The sequence below is a fragment of the Lepus europaeus genome, chromosome 22 (assembly GCF_033115175.1).
Source record: "Lepus europaeus isolate LE1 chromosome 22, mLepTim1.pri, whole genome shotgun sequence".
In the NCBI taxonomy this organism is placed as follows: Eukaryota; Metazoa; Chordata; class Mammalia; order Lagomorpha; family Leporidae; genus Lepus; species Lepus europaeus.
The window spans coordinates 26623596-26640747 of NC_084848.1; the positions used below are offsets into that span (position 1 = coordinate 26623596).

The 17152-nt window shown below is 45.8% G+C and overlaps 1 protein-coding gene across 5 annotated transcripts in view; it reads left to right on the forward strand.

Annotated features, from left to right (window-relative positions):
• AREL1 (apoptosis resistant E3 ubiquitin protein ligase 1) overlaps positions 1-17152 on the forward strand; it is a 56381-nt gene that overhangs the window by 9632 nt on the left and 29597 nt on the right. For 4 of the 5 annotated variants that reach the window (XM_062181797.1, XM_062181801.1, XM_062181798.1 and 1 more), the window contains exon 2: positions 15419-15738. The gene's annotated coding sequence lies outside the window, so the exon portion shown is untranslated. Of the gene's footprint in view, positions 1-14640; positions 14714-15418; positions 15739-17152 lie in introns of those variants that run through there. The other variant, XM_062181799.1, reaches the window with a different exon arrangement.

Genomic DNA, 17152 nt, shown 5'->3' on the forward strand with positions numbered 1-17152 from the left:
GTATCCCGTATGGTAGTGATTGTTCAAGTCCTGGTGCCTGTGCTTCCAATGCACCTCCCTACTAGTGTGCCTAGGAAGGACCTGGATGATAATCCAAGTATTAGGCCCCTTGTTACCCATGTAGGAGACCTGGATGGAGTTCCTGGCCTCTGGGCTGGTTGGTCTAGCCACTGCTGTTGTCGGTGTTCATGGAGTAAACTAGTTGACAGAAGATTGATCTGTCTCCCCTCTGGCACTATGCTTTTTAAAAATATAAATAATCTTTAAAAATTTTGATGGGACTTTCTCTTATGAAACTTTTAGGTAAACTTTATTTTATTAATTTTTAAAGATTTATTTATTTATTTGAACGAGTTACACAGCGAGAGAAGGAGAGAGACAGAGAGAGGGAGAGAGAGGTCTTCCACCCACTGGTTCACTCCCCAAATGGTTGCAATGGCTAGAGCTGAGCCAATCCAAAGCCAGGAGCCAAGAGCTTCTTCTGGGTCTCTAACACAGGTGCAGTGGCCCAAGGACTTGAACCATCTTCTACTGCTTTCCCAGGCCATGGCAGAGAGCTTGATCGGAAGTGGAGCAGCCGGGACTAGAACCGGCGCCCATATGGGATACCAGCACTGCAGGTGGCAGCTTTGCCCACTACACCACAGCGCTAGCCCCTTACGTAAACTTTAGAAGAAAGCGGGGGGAAATCTTTGTGAAACTGAATGAAGCAACTTTTTTTAAACAGTACACAAAACCAACACACTGTGGAAGAAGTAAGTTGATAAATTGGTTTTCACCAAAGTTAGATGCTTTTACCTTTATTTATTTATTTTAAGATTTACTTATGGGGCTGGTGCTGTGGCATAGTGGGCTAGACCTCTGCCTGTGGTGCCGGCATCCCACATGGGCTCTGGTTCATGTCCTGACTGTTCCTCTTCCTATCCAGCTCCCTACTTATGGCCTGGGAAGGCAGTGGAAGATGGCCCAAGTGCTTGGGCCCTTGCACCTATGTGGGAGCCCCAGAAGATTTATTTATTTATTTGAAAGGCAGAGTTAAAAAGAGAGGAGAGCTCTTCCATCCATTGGTTCATTCGCCAGACAGCTCCAGTGGCCAAGGCTGGGCCAGGCTGAAGCCAGGAACCAGGATCTTCATCTGGATTTGGCCATCTTCCGCTGCTTTCCCAGGCATATTAGCAGGGAGCTGAATCAGAAGTGGAGCAGCTGGTACCCAAACTGGTACCCATATAGGATGCTGGCATTGCAGGCAGCAGCTTAACCTGCCGCGCTATGACATGGGCCCCAACTTTTTATTTTTTATTTATTTTATTTTATTTTTTATTTTTATTTTTTATTTTTGACAGGCAGAGTGGACAGTGAGAGAGAGACAGAGAGAAAGGTCTTCCTTTTGCCGTTGGTTCACCCTCCAATGGCCGCCGCGGTAGGCGCGCTGCGGCCGGCGCACCGTGCTGATCCGATGGCAGGAGCCAGGTGCTTCTCCTGGTCTCCCATGGGGTGCAGGGCCCAAGCACTTGGGCCATCCTCCACTGCACTCCCTGGCCACAGCAGAGAGCTGGCCTGGAAGAGGGGCAACCGGGACAGGATCGGTGCCCCAACCGGGACTAGAACCCGGTGTGCCTGCGCCGCAAGGTGGAGGATTAGCCTAGTGAGCCGTGGCGCCGGCCTTGGGCCCCCAACTTTTACTTTTTAAAAGAGAGTTCATTTTCTATGAAGAAAATGAAAAGGCAAGCTACAGAAAATATTTGCCAAACATCTATCTAAAAAAAGATTTTTTTAAAAAGATGTATTTATTTGTTTGAAAGTCAGAGTTAGAAGAGACAGAGGGAGCTCTTCTGTCCCCTAGTTTACTCCCCAAATGGCCACAATGGCTGGGCCTGGGTCAGGCCAAAGCCAGGAGCCTGGAGCTACTTCTGGATCTTCCACGTGGGTACAAGGGCCCAAATACTTGGGTCATCCTCTGCTGCTCCCCACCCCCACCCCGGGCACATTAGCAGGGAGCTGGATTGGAAGTGGAGCAGCAGGGACTCAAACTGGTGCCCATACAGGATGCTGGTATTGCAGGCAATGGCTTTACCCACTACGCCATGATGCCAGCTCCAAAGATTTGTATTATATCAATAATTCTTTCCAACTCAATAATAAATCTTTATTTTTTTATTTTTAAAAAATGTTTATTTGAAAGTACAACAGAGAGCCATTGAGAGACAGAAAGATTGATCCTCCATACACTGGTTCACTTCCCAAATGACCTCAACACCCAGGACTGAATCAGGCCAAAGCCAGAAGCCAGGAACTCCATCCTGGTCTCCCATATGGGTGGCAGGGTCCCAAGCCTCTGGGCCATCATCTACTGCCTTCCAAGGCGCATTAGCAGGAAGCTGGATTGGAAGCAGGTCTTGAACCAGTACTCTGATAGAGGATGCTAGTGTGGAAGCTGTGCAGGTAATCTTAATACTTGAAAAGGTGCTCAGTATTGGTAGTCCTTAGGGTACTGCAAATTAAGACCATAATAATCTACCACTTCACATCTATGAATAAAATTAAAAAGATTAACCATACTCAGTGTTGGTAAATGTGGAACAGCTGGAGCTGTCATACAAATATATAAGAGTATAAAATGGTATCTCTGCTTTGGAAAGCAGCGTGGCAAAATTTAAGTGTATGTTTACCATATGACCCAGCATCCCATGAGAAATGACAATAGTGGTTCCTCTAAAGACTCATACTTGAATATCCATAATGGCTTTTTCTGTAATAGTCCAAAACTGGATATACCCCAAATGTTTATTTATCTGGTAAATAGATAAACAAATTGCAAAATGTCCATTTAATGCTATTACCGAGTAATAAAGAAGAATGAACTACCAATAGTGTAACAACATGTATGAGCCTAAGTGAAAAGCCATGATATTACCTGGTAAAAATGCCACACACAAAAGACCTCATTTTGATGAAATATTCTGTGTTGTGGTTGCATTTTATAGCATGGATGTACATAGTCATCTAAATTAATTGTACATTCCACATTGGTGAATTTTACTGCATATAAAGTACACCTCAATCAAAATATGTTTTAAAAGTTTTGAAGGGATTTTTTTTTTTTTTGCCAGTGATTCATGTAGGATTAGAGAATACATTCAGGTTAAGTTTACATCTGAATTTGTTGTAGGCTTTAAAAACATTTTGAAATGGTAATCAGTAGTCACTGAGTTGAGCTGGAAAGAGCTTACTAGCTATCAGTGTTAGGTCAAGTTTAGATTAATATTCTTTTCATGAGATGGAAATAAGCTGTACGTTTTATTTGAAGAAATTGCTAGATCAGAAAATGAGAGTTCCAGATAATTCAGGAAAAAACTTAATGAGTCTTCCCTATGGCGTAAGTCTTTTCTGGGTCCGATACTGTTGGCCACCAATTTCTAAAAATAATCCTTCATTTTGCTTCCAGCAAGCCACTTTTACAATTTTTCTACTCTGTTCATTGTTCTCTGCTAGCTCCTCTTTTTGGGAGGAGACTGGGAGAGGTGGTTGTAAGATCCATCCCCCCAGAGTTCTGTAATTATCTTTTTATTGGTCTGTGTGCTTTCTGTCGTGGTCACTTCCATTCCCTGTGTCTTCAGGCTGTAGGAGTCTCTATACCTTCAGATGCTGCTTCTCTGTTTGTCTCTTGGCATATCCGCCTGGATATCCTGTAGACAATTCAAACTTGATGTGTTTGGTTCTCTACTCCTTACCTTCTCCTCCCTATGTGCTCTGCCTCCTTGATTCCCCACCACCGTTGATCCAGGCTCCTGAGAGTAGAAAATCTGCATTTGTCCTTGGTTTCTTGCTCTCCTTCATCTTTCTAACGTCACAGGTCATCGATCCTGGTGCTTCAGATAAGGGGCATGCTCTAGTCCCTTCTTCCCTGTACCATTGACAGTGGGCTAGTATCCTCTTGTCTCCTGTGAGTCTCTTTCCCATTGCCTCGAGAGTTACTTCCTTTAACATGTGAGATCATTCTTCCCTTAGTTAAGAGCAGTTCAGTTTGCTGCCTGTGTTGTGGTGTAATGGGTTAAGCTTCTGCATGCAACACCAGCGTGCCATATGGGCGCCAGTCTGAGTCCTGGCTGCTCCATTTCTAATCAAGGCCCCTACTAATGTGTCTGGGAAATCAGTGGAAGATGGCCCAAGTGCTTGGTCTCCTGCACCCTTGTGGGAGACCTGGATGAAGTTCCTGGTTCCTGGCTTTGGCCTGACCCAGCCCTGGCTGTTGCAGCTATTTGGAAAGTGAGCCAGCAGATGGAAGACATCTCTCTCTCTCAGTTTCTCTCTCTCTCTCTCTCTCTCTCTCTCTCTCTCTAACTCTCTCTAACTCTGCCCTTTAAAATAAATAAAATTAAATTTAAAAAAACACCAAAAACCAGTTCAGATCTTGGTTGTTGTTTCTGAAAAAAAAAAAAAAAAAGAAGTCATATTCCTTGAAATTTTCAAATTATATATTTCTGAGCTCTCATCTTTCCTATCCTGTGAATATAATATTGTCATTTTGCAGGGTTCTTTTTTGTAGTGCAGCGGGTTAACGCCCTGGCCTGAAGTGCTGGCATCCCATGTGGGTGCCGGTTTGAGACCCGGCTGCTCCACTTTCTGTCCAGCTCTCTGCTATGGCCTGGGAAAGCAGTGGAAAGCAGTAGAAGGTGGCCCAAGTCCTTGGGCCCCTGCACCCACGTGGGAGACCCAGAGGAAGCTCCTGGCTTCTGGCTTTGGATCAGCATAGCTCCGTCCATTGCGGCCAATTGGGGAGTGAATCATCAGATGGAAGACCTCTCTCTCTCTCTCTCTCTCTCTCTCTCCCCCCTGTCCCCCTCTCTCCCCCTCTCTCCCTCTCCTCTCTGTGTAACTCTTTCAAGTAACATAAATAAATCTTAAAAAAAAAAAAGAGCAGGCTTTGGAATCATACTTGATAAGTGTGGATTCTTGTTATTATTTGCATCCTCAGAAAAAACCAAAACGTTTGTTATTTTTGGATTGTTGGCTGTGGTTGCTTCCATATGGGATCTTTCTGGAAAACCAGTTGGTCCCTCATGTAGACTCAAGCCATCTTCCTCACGCACTATGGTTTGGGCTGCTATCGCCTGCCACAAACCCTTGCATCATAACATGCAAGCAGCCTGGTTTGTGCACAGAGCTGTGTCGCCCAGGGCACTCCTGATGTAACAAGGCACCTGGGTCTGGAGTTTCCAGTCTTAACCAGTCCTTCATTTCCTTGTATTCTGACAGCAGCTTCCTTTTTCTAGTGCATCTCCATTTTACATGAGCTTGTGCTTAGGCTCAGGTGGTCTTTCTAAAGTTTGCTTCCTTAATGGTGAACTTCTCATCACTTGTTTTACTTTATTTTTGACTTGGTGACTTTTGCCTATGCTGCTCTTTCTGCCTAGGACACTTGTTCTTTTTTGTTTGTTCTGCCTTTACAAATCGTTGCTTTTTTATTTATTTATTTTGATAGGAGGGGAAGAGTGAGAGAGTGTTTCCATCTCTGGTTCAGTCTCCAAATGCCAGTAACAGCTCTAGTGTGGGGCCAAAGCTGGGAGCTGGGGATTCAATCCTGGTTTCCCATATGAATGTCCAGGACCCAACTACTTGAGCCATAACCTGCTGTCTCTGAGGGTGTGTGTTAACAGGAAGTTGGAATCAGGAGGGAAGCTGGGACTGGAACCCAAATACTCTGACAGTTTTAACCACTAGGCCAATCACCCACCCCTGCTTTCTTTCATTCTTTTTTTTTTTTTTTTTCTTTTTTGACAGGCAGAGTTAGACAGTGAGAGAGAGAGAGAGAAAGGTCTTCCTTCCGTTGGTTCACCCCCCAAATGGCTGCTATAGCCAGTGCGCTGTGCTGATCTGAAGCCAGGAGCCAGGTGCTTCCTCCTGGTCTCCCATGCAGTTACAGGGTCCAAGCACTTGGGCGATCCTCCACTGCACTCTCGGGCCACAGCAGAGAGCTGGACTGGAAGAGGAGCAACCGGGACTAGAACCTGGGGTGCCGGCGCCACAGGCGGAGGATTAGCCAAGTGAGCCGTGGCACCGGCACCACCCCTGCTTTCTTATTTTTAAAGAATCATTTCTGCAGATGACGCTGTGGCATAGCAGGTAAAGCCACTGCCTGCAGTGCTGCCATCCCATATGGGTGCCCAGCTGCTCCACTTCCGATCCAGCTCTCTGCTATGGCCTGGAAAAGCAGTGAGAAGATGGCCCAAGTGCATGGGCCCTGTACCTGCATGAGAGACCTGGAAGAAGCTCCTGGCTCCTGGCTTCAGATCGACCCAGCTCTGACCATTGTGGCCATTTGGGGAGTGAACCAGTGGATGGAAGACCTCTCTGCCTCTGCCTCTCTGTAACTCTGCCTTTCAAATAAATAAATAAATTGTAAAAAAAAAGGAATCTGTTCTATTTTCTCCACTCTCCCAAGCAAAGTCACCTCTCTCCGCCCTCTGTCCTTCACATTTTGTTTATTCCTCCTGCATGGCCCTTGCCTCATTGAATTTTCCATCTCCCATGATCAGCCAAATTCATCAAGATTAGGAAAGCACTCTACTTATCCTGGTGACTTCAGCATTTAGTGCATAGCCTGGCATACAGCAAATGCTTAAAAAATGTGAAACACATGAAGAAAGAATAATATAAAGGAACCTCAACATGTTGGTAGTCTGAATTACAGAGTAGAATGCAACAGAAGGCTTTAGCAAGTGATTTTAGGCAGAAAAATAAATACAGATACCTTGGGTTGGGGGAACATAGCAGAAAAATGTCATTTAAAATGTTAGTATGGGGCAGTTGTTTGGCCTACCTGTTAAAATGCTGGTTAGGATGCCCATGTCCTACCTTAGAGTGCCTGGCTTGGACTCCTGATTCCAGCTTCCTGCTAATGTGGACTCTGGGAGGCAGCAGATGATGGGTCGGGTTCCTGCCGTTCCTGTGAGTACTGGATTGAGTTTCCAACTCCTGGCTTTACTGCCCTGGGCATTGGAAGCATGTGGCGACTGAACCGGCAGATAGGGGAATTCTCTCTCTTTCTTGCTCTCAAATAAATAAAAAGAAATAAAATGTCAGTATATGGATGGTGCTAATGGGCAGTAGAAAGTTAAGTGTCAGGTGTCATGCTTTTCATTCTTGGGTTCAGGTACCTTCAGTGATAGAGGATAGTGGATGTACTGCCAGTAGAGTTCTAAGGAGTCTTTCAGTCTCAAGTACAAAATATTTATGAATATTTTTAATATATACACATTTTATCTTTTATTTAAAAAAAAATTTTTTTTTGACAGGCAGAGTGGACAGTGAGAGAGAGAGACAGAGAGAAAGGTCTTCCTTTGCTGTTGGTTCACCCTCCAATGGCCGCCGCAGCTGGCGCACTGTGGCCGGTGCACCGCACTGATCCGATGGCAGGAGCCAGGTGCTTCTCCTGGTCTCCCATGGGGTGCAGGGCCCAAGGACTTGGGCCATCCTCCACTGCACTCCCTGGCCACAGCAGAGAGCTGGCCTGGAAGAGGAGCAACCGGGACAGAATCCGGCGCCCCGACTAGGACTAGAACCCGGTGTGCCGGCGCCACAAGGCGGAAGATTAGCCTAGTGAGCCGCGGCGCCGGCCTAAAAATTTTTAATGTATATTTTATCAGAAAGAGGGAGATAGAGATATCTTCCATCTTCTGATTTATTCTCCAAATGCCCACTACAGTCAGAGCTAGGCCAAGCCAAAACCAGGAGCCTAGAACTCAATCTGGGTCTGCCAAGTGGGTGGCAGAGCCCCGAGCACTTGATCCCTCACCACTGTCTCTCAGGCTGTTTATTATCAGGAACCTGGAATCAGAAGTAGAGCTGAGTCATGAACCCGGGTACAGTGAAATGGGATGTGGGTATCCTAAGCAATATGTCCCCATGTTGCAACTTTAGAAATTCATGGAAATAATGCATTCTACTTCATTGCCTATGAGATTTTTTTTGTAAAGATTTATTTTTTTATTTACTTGAAAGAGAGAGGGAAACAGAGCTTCCATCTTCTGGTTCACTCCCCAAATGGCTGCAACAGCCAGGGCTGTGCCAGGATGAAGCCAGGAGCTTCTTCCAGATCTCCCATGTGGGTGCAGGAGCCAAGCACTTGTGTCATCCTCCACTGCTTTCCCAGGTGCATTAGCAGGGAGCTGAATCAGAAGTGGAGCAATCGGGACTCAAACAGGTGCCCATATGGGATGCTGATGTTGCAGGTGGCGGCTTAACCTGCTACTCTACAACATTGGCCCCTGTGAGTTTGTTTTAACATAAAAATACTTTCAAGGGGCTGGCACTGTGGCGTAGCTGGTAAAACCGCTGCCTGCAGTGCCGGCATCTCATAGGGGTGCCAGTTCGAGTCCCAGCTGCTCCACTTCTGATCCAGCTCTCTGCTGTGGCCTGGGAAAGCAGTGGAGAATGCCCCAAGTCCTTGGACCCCTGCGCCCACGTGGGAGACCCGAAGAAGCTCCTGGATCCTGGCTTCAGATCAGCCCAGCTCTGGCCACTGCAGCCATCTGGGGAGTGAATCAGCGGATGGAAGACCTCTCTCTCTGCCTCTCATTCTCTTGCTGTGTAACTCTGGCTTTCAAATAAATAAATAAATAAATAATTCTTTAAAAAAAAAAATACTTCCATCTCCCTGCCCTCTGTATCCTCTAGGAAAATAGGTGCCCCAGGAATATTTGTCATTTATTCTCTGGCTTCTAGCACATTTGGCATGCCTGGATGCCCAATTCTGAGAAGCAAGGCGTGGGGTTATAGTCTGATATGGCACCATCCTAGTTTTCTGTGATTTGGGGGATTGTCATGGAACTGAGGAGAATGAGCTCATCTTGTTCTGTCTGTTCCTGGAAGGCAGCAGTCAGTTGGAGGCACCTCATTACCAGATCACTGGGGACCAGCTGGACAGAGTTCACAGAAGACCCGAAGGAATGATTAAGAGACTGGAGGGGCAGACCTAAGCGGAAAGAATATAAATGAAAACTTACAACTTGGCTGAACCAAGATAGCAGAAATGTCCAACTGTATAAATATCTCAGTAATCTTGATGGGGGAGGGCTGTCTTTTATAGTGGCTTTTGAGTGTGGAGAGAATGAACTGAGGGTGAAATTAAGCCAAGGTAAATGCAAACTAATAATCCAAGTACCTGATGATGCAGTTTAGTTCTTGGAACCTTCTTACTGCTCTGCTCTAGGTTAGACTTCTCCAACCTGTGAGCCTTTTGTGAATTGAACCACTTGATGTTCCTGTACTGTGTGTGGTGCTCTGTTCAGAGAATGCTGGAGACTACATCCTGCAAAGCAAGCATCTCTTATCCTGTTGTGTTTTGTAGAAACTGGTAGCTGGTATCGGAACTTTTATGTGCTGCCAGTAGTTCTTCTATATACACCAGAATTCTGAAGTAGACTTCTGCATCAATTTTTTCATGGCTTTTAATTTTTTTTAGTTTTTATTTATTTATTTATTTATTTTGAACGTCAGAGTTACAGAAAGAGAGGGAGTGGCAGAAAAAGAGAGCTCTTTTGTCTGCTGCTTCCCTCCCCAGATGGCTGCAATGGCTAGTGTTGGGCCAGCCTGGTGCCAGGAGCTTCATCTAGGTCTTCCATGTGGGTGGCAGGGGCCCAAACTGCTTTTCCCAGGCCATTAACAGGTAGCAGGATTGGAAGTGAAGCAGCTGGGACACAAAACTGGTGCCCATATGGGATATTGGCATTATAGGCAGTGGCTTTGCCTGCTACACCACAACGCTGGCCCCTAGTTTATTTTCATTTTATGTCAAGGGAGACAGGCAAAGATTTTCCACCTGGTTCACTACCAAAGTGCCAGCAATAGCCAGATCTGGACCAAGCCATAATCAAAAGCCTCGAATGCAGTCTGGGTCTCTCACAAGGGTGGCAAGGATCCAAGTACTTGAGCCATAATCTGCTGCCTCCCTGGGACACATTAACAAAAAGGTGGAATCATGCAGAGCTGGGACTTGAACCCAGCACACCAGTATAGGATGTGGGTGTCTTAGCTGCTGAACTATATACCCAGCCCTTCATGGCTTTTTATAAGAATGACACTTTAAAAGTAGAATGAACTGCGGCTGGTGCTGTGGCACAGTGGGTTAAGCCACCATTTGCAGCATGGCATCCCATATGGATGCCAGTTCAAGCCCTAACTGTGGCACCTGTGATCCAGCTCCCTGATAATGCTCCTGGAAAAGCAGCAGAGGATGGCCCAAGTGCTTGGACCTCTGCACCCACCAGAGACTGGGCTCCTGGCTTTGGCTTGGCCCAGCCCTGGCCGTTGTGGCCATTTGGGGAGTGAACCAGCAGATGGAAGATCTCTCTCTCTCTCTCTCTCTCTCACTCGCTCTGTAATTGGTAATATGTACATAATTTTAGGGCCCAGATGCAGTATTTGGTTCCTGAGATGCTGGTTTTAGGAAATAGTTAGCCTTGGTAAAATTCAAGCACAGTTGCATGAAAAACATACTCTGGGAAATGATTGTGTAACTTCCTAATTGGATTATGGAAGGCATAAAGCATTTAAATAAAAATTGAAATTGGAAACATTTGCATACATTTCTGAGTTTTACAGCTCTTTTCCTAAGAAGAAGATGATGATTTTTATGCTTTCTCTGACTTGTAAAAATGCATTCATTTACAAAACACAGTTATGTGGATTTGGAACCTCTATGCCTAAGATTGGTACACTTCTCTGTAAAGGGTCAGATAGCAGTTTTGTGGGCATTATGTCTCTGCTGCAGTACTCAGTTCTGCTGTTGTATAGCAAATGCAGCCATAGGTAGTATGTAAATGAGTGAACTTGACTGTTTTCGTAAAAACAGGCAGCTGTCTGGATTTGGCCTGCAGACTGTAATCCGCTGACTCCTGCTCTGGACTCTTGCTCCTGAAAACGTGGTCTAAAACACCAGCAGCATCAGTGTTACCTGTGAGCCTGTTAGAGGGAATATTGGACCTCTTCAAGGCTGACTTCCCTAGAGTCTAGACGCTGCTTTTCAAACTCTTATATGCATAGGAATCACCTGAGGATCATATGAAAGTACAGGCTCTGAGGTAGTGGCCATGGAGAGGCAAATGTGGGTAGGACCCAGTCAGTATCCCCAGTGAGCCCACAATCTATTAGGAGAGACTGCTATATAATCAAATACTTACCATGTGTACTAAATAAGTATCTTCTGCATAGCAGTGTTACAAAGGAGGAAGTGATTGATTCTGCCTGGTGTGGATGGAGTCCTCAGAGAACCCTGGGAGCTGGCCCAGGTAGAGGTGGGTGGGGTACTTGAGCAGAGTCTTGAAACTCACCACAGGCACTGAAGCATTGGAGTAAGCCTGGTGGTTCATGGTGGAGACCGTGACGGTTATGTAGAACTAAGAGTTACTTGATTTAATGATGAGCTGGCTAGCTGATCACAGGGTTAGAGACGCACTAAGATCATAATGAATATAATTTAATTTCATTATACCGTTTATTTGAAAAAAGGAGAACTTGTCTATATTTGCCTTTTGTAAAAATTATTTTTCAGTTTTTTTTTTAAGATTTATTTATTTAAAAGGCAGAGTGACAGAAACAGAGAGAAATAGGCATTGATCTTTCGACTGCTGGCTTACTCCCCAAATGGCCACAGCAGCTGGGGTTGGGCCATTTCAAAGTCAAGAGCCAGGAACTTCATCTGGGTCTCTCATGTGGGTGACACTTGGGCCATCATCTGCTGCCTTCTCAGGCTCATTAGCAAGGAGCTGGATTGGCTCTGTATGAGATGGGTAGCTTAACCTGCTGCACCACAGTGCTGCCTCAACCCCTTTTTTAAAGAAGATAGGTCCCTAAAAAGTATATGTTCTCCAGCAATATGAACTTTTGCATCATTACAAGTTTGTAAAACACTGAAAGGTACAGGTAGAAGATAAAAATTATTTATAATTCTATATGCCAAGAGATGACTGCTGCTAATATTTTGGTTTTCCCTTTTAGTCTGTTGCTTTTTTTTTTTTAAAGATTTATTTATTTATTTGAAAGGCAGGTACAGAGAGGAGGAGAGATATTTGCTTCACTTCCCAAATGGCCATAATGGCTGGGGTTGAGCCAGGCCACAGCCAAGAGCCAAGAGCTTCTTCCAGGTCTCCCATGTGGGTGGTAGGGGCCCAAGGACTTGTGCCATTTTCTGCTGCTTTCCCAGGCACATTAGCAGGGAGCTGGATCAGAAGTGGGGCGGCTGGGACTCTGGTGCCCATATGGGATGCTGGCACTGGTACCACAGGTAGCGGCTTAACCAGTTGCACCACAGTTGTGCCGTGGTGCCAGCCCCAGTCTGTTGCTGCCTTTTTTTTTTTTTCCCATAAAGATTTATTTATTTATTTGAAAGCCAGAGTGACAGAGAGAGGGGGAGAGGCAGAGAGAGAAAGAGAGGGACAGATCTTCCATTCAATGATTCACTCTCCAGATGGCTGCAACAGCCAGGGCTGGGTCAGGCCAAAGCCAGGATCCTGGAACACAATCCCAGTCTCTCATGTGGATGGCAGGGACCCAAGTACTTGGACCATCATCTGCTGCCTCCCAATATATGCACAAGCAGGAAGCTGGATTGGAAGTGGAGTAGCCAGGACTTGAATCAGCACTCCAATGTGGGAGGTAGATGTCTCCAGCCATGGCTTTATCTGGTGCCTGCCCATTTTCAGTTTCCTTTATATAAACTATTTAAGATTGGGAGTAGTGGCTGGTGCTGTGGCATAGCAGGTAAAGCTGCCACCTGCAATGCCAGCATCCCATATGTGCATATGTGTGCTGGTTCAAGTCCCAGTTGCTCCACTTCTGATCCAGCTTTCTGCTATGGCCTGGGAAAACAGAAGAAGATGGCCCAAGTCCTAGGGTCCCTGCACACATGTGGGAGACCCGGAAGAAGCTCTTGGCTCCCAGCTTCAGATTGGTGTAGCTCCGGCTATTGCGGCCAATTGGGGAGTGAGCCAGCGGGTGGAAGACCTCTCTCTCTCTCTCTCTCTCTCTCTCTCTCTCTCTGCCTCTCCTTCTTTCTCTGTGTAACTCTGACTTTCAAATAAATAAAAAGATTGAGCTTACAGTGTGTAAACAATTTTATGCCTGGTTTTTCATTTAACATTTGTGAGCTTTTCCCTGTGTTGTTATTCCTTAAAAGTGTTGCTTTAAAAATCCTTATATAACATTCTATCATAGGGATCTCTTATGGTTTATGTAACTATTCTCATGTTTGTGGCTCCTTTAAACTAGTTCCAATTGCTAGTTGACCCAGGTTTTGGCTCATGTACTTGGCAAGTCTACTGCCATATTTTTTTTAAAGTACATAACTTGTTTATTTTTAATTATACACATTTGCCAACTTATTTGATCAGCTGGCCTTCACTCATTCTTTCTTCTGTTCTTGTCAGCATTACGTGTTTTCCTCTTTGGTTTCCCATAGTAGTCATTAAAAGCTTGGATTCTGGGTTTGACTCAGCTCTCAGGTTTTGTATGTACTCTTGAGGAAGTGTGTGTCCCAGTTTCTTCATCTGTAAAATAGAGGTAAATGTGTCTCTGTCTCAGGGTGGTGACTTAGTGCACTGAAAGCACTGAGAACAGTTCCTGTCGTGTGGCCAGTCTGTCTCTGCATTTACTGATTAGCAGCCCCTCCCCCGTCCTACAGTGGCTCTGACTGCGTTACCATAAGCCTGCCTCCACGAATATCTTTAGGGAGAGTTACAGACTGACTTTATCAGACTTAGTGACTTTGTTTTTGAAAGCTCATAGATTTTCTCCCCCCTGCTTGTAATAGCAGCTGTTTACTGTTTTGAAGACGACAATTATCTTTGTTTAACCACATCTTTGAAGTGCATACCTGAGCACAAAGGAAGCGGACTGCATGGGCAGATTAGGTTTTAGATCTCTTTACTGGTTTTTCTTTCCCAGCTGAATATTGTCCTGGTTCCTTCCCATGCCAAACAAGGCTCTCTGTAATCTGGTTCTGCCTGTGCTGTCATCTTGTTCTCTTCAGGGTTTTTCCCGGACCCTGGTCTCCTGCCTGGTTAAGCTGAAACTGGGCATGTGGTTGTGATGAGGCACCTTCTTTAAATCTGTGCTGGGGCAAGCACTGTGGCATAGTGGGTAAACCACTGTCTGCAGTGCCGGCATCCCACATGGGCGCTGGTTCGAGTCCCAGCTGCTCCACTTCCGATCCAGCTCTCTGCTATGGCCTGGGAGAGCAGAAGATGGCCCAAGTGCTTGGGCCCCTGCACCCGTATGGGAGACTCGGAAGAAGCTCCTTGCTCTTGGCTTCAGATCTGTGCAACTCCAGCCATTGTGGCCATCTGGGGAGTGAACCAGCGGATGAAAGACCTCTGTCTCTGCCTCTGCCTCTGTGTAACTCTGCCTTTCAAGTAAAAATAAATAAATCTTTAAATCTGTGCCCTAGTTTGCCTCTGCTGAAGGACTGAAGTCACCTGCAGTGGTGGAGCTTCCTTATAGGGAGCAACACGGTTACAGGCTACGAAGTTGCTGGTTGCCTTTTTTTTTTCCTTAAGATTTATTTATTTATTTATTTATTTTATTTATTTATTTTTTTGGACAGGCAGAGTGGACAGTGAGAGAGAGAGAGAGAGAGAAAGGTCTTCCTTTGCTGTTGGTTCACCCTCCAATGGCCGCTGCAGCCGGCGCACCGCGCTGAACTGAAGCCATGAGCCAGGTACTTCTCCTGGTCTCCCATGTGGGTGTAGGGCCCAAGGACTTGGGCCATCCTCCACTGCCTTCCTGGGCCACAGCAGAGAGCTGGCCTGGAAGAGGGGCAGCCAGGACAGAATCCGGCGCCCCGACTAGGACTAGAACCCGGTGTGCCAGCGCCACAAGGTAGAGGATTAGCCTGTTGAGACACGGCGTCGGCCAAGATTTATTTATTTATTTGAAAGGCAGAGTTACAGAGAGAGAGAGAGAGAGAGATAAAGGTCTCCCATCTGCTAGTTCATTCCCCAAATGGCTGCAATGGCCAGGGCTGGACCAGGCTGAAGCCAGGAGCTTCAATCTGGTCTCCTATGGGAGTGTCAGGGCCCAGGTGCTTGGTCCTTCTCCTGCTGCTTTCCCAGGCACATTAGCAGGGAACTGGACTGGAAGTGGAGCAGCCAGGACAGGAACCCAACCACATATGAGATGCCAGCATCTCAGGTGCAGCTTAACCTGTTGGCCATAATGCTGGCCCTGGAAGTTGACTTTTCTTGTGGGGTTGGAGAGTAGCCTCAGGGAAACTGAGTTCTCATTGGCAATGTTTGGTCAGTTTACCAACCCTTGGCTATGTTTAATGTCCCAGGGTTCTCGCTGCCTATTCTGCCTCCTCTTTGTTGTTTTCTGGGTACTTTCAGAAATAAAAGCCTATTCTACTGATGTGTTTTCCTTTTAGGGTAGGATCCTAGGATACCAGAGTGGATGCACCCTTTGGCAATTGGCTGCAACCTATACTGGAGAGACATCCAGGAATGATATTCCTGGGCTGTATTTCTTCATCTTGGGATTCATCCAGTTCGTCCCAGAAACACTGATCCTCTGCTTTCTGTGACATACCTTCAGTGAAGATCCGATGGACAATGACCTCCCCGTGACCTTGTGGCTTTTTTCCTTCATGTGGAAGTTGGAAGACAAGGTGAAAGAAGCCAGAGATTACCTGCCTTGGTGAATAGGAGTGCTGCACTCGGTTCTCAGAACATGGGCCCTCGTTTAAAGGTAAGGTGACTGGCCACGTTGAGAGTAAGTGATTGGGAAGTAGAGCATGGCTCCAGTGACCAGTTCCTAACCTTGGCAGAGCAGGTTTGAGTAGGAAGAACCAGTTCTTCATTTTTGGAAAATAACTTTTTCACAACTGATTTTCAATTTGGAGGCTTAAGTGAATGTGATGTTGTAATTATACATCTTTACCCTTCACAAAAGCAAAGGGTTTTAAAATACAAAAGGGTACTTCAAAAAGTTCATGGACATGCATATTGTGAAAACAGTGTGCCTGAAGTTCGTTTTTTTGTTTTTTTTTTTTTCACCAGAATGAACTTACCTTTTAATTCCCTTTCCCATGAGCTTTTTGAAGCACTCTCTTAGCGTGTCAGCCAGCTTTCCGATGTTCCCTTGGGGCAGGTATTTTCAAGATTCTCCCCCTTCCTGTGAGTGCTGTGAGCCAGAGTGCTGCAGTGTCAAGCAGACTGCCCAGAATCCTTCACTAGCAAGTGATATTTCTGCATTAGATAATTAGTCCTGCATTTTTGTCATGTTTTTTATTTTGAAAGATAAAAAAGGTCATCAGAGTTTATCCTTCTAATTTTAGCCTTACTGTGAGATTCCTCACCGTAAGATTGGGTAATGTTTTTCATGCTTTGTTTTACCTGTTTTCTTAAATCTTTTCTTTTCACAGATACTTTGCTAAACCCATGACTTCATCGTTTTTCATGATTCAGTGTTGTGTGAGGTTAAGAGCACTGGGCTTCAGAGTTAGACACTGGCTTGAGTCTCAGCTCTGTCACTTAACCAGCTGTGAGATGTTAACATTTCTAAGCCCAGCTTTTTTTTTTTTTTTTAAGTGTCTGTAAAGTGAGATTTATAGTGCTTATTTCACCAAGTTGTTGTGATAACAATTACAGTACTTAGGCTAACACATTTAAAGCACTTAGGACAGTGTTTGGCCTGTGATACGGCTTAAGAAAGTGGTAGAGAGTTATTGGTTTACTTACCACTACTTTTATTCTGCTAGCTTCCAGTGTCACAGTTTGCTACATTGTATAAAGGTAGGACAAGAGATGAATTTGAAAACACCCAAAATACTCTTATAACTGTATTGTGTGAAATGATATGGGAGAGGCTTGAATTGTAGACGCGGAAAGAGTACTAAAATAGGCCGGCGCCGTGGCTCACTAGGCTAATCCTCCGCCTTGCGGCGCTGGCACACTGGGTTCTAGTCCCGGTCGGGGCACCGGATTCTGTCCGGGTTACCCCTCTTCCAGGCCAGCTCTCTGCTGTGGCCCGGGAGTGCAGTGGAGGATGGCCCAAGTGCTTGGGCCCTGCACCCGCATGGGAGACCAGGAGGAAGCACCTGGCTCCTGGCTTCGGATCAGCGTGGTGCGCCGGCCGTAGCGCGCTGGCCTCAGCGGCCATT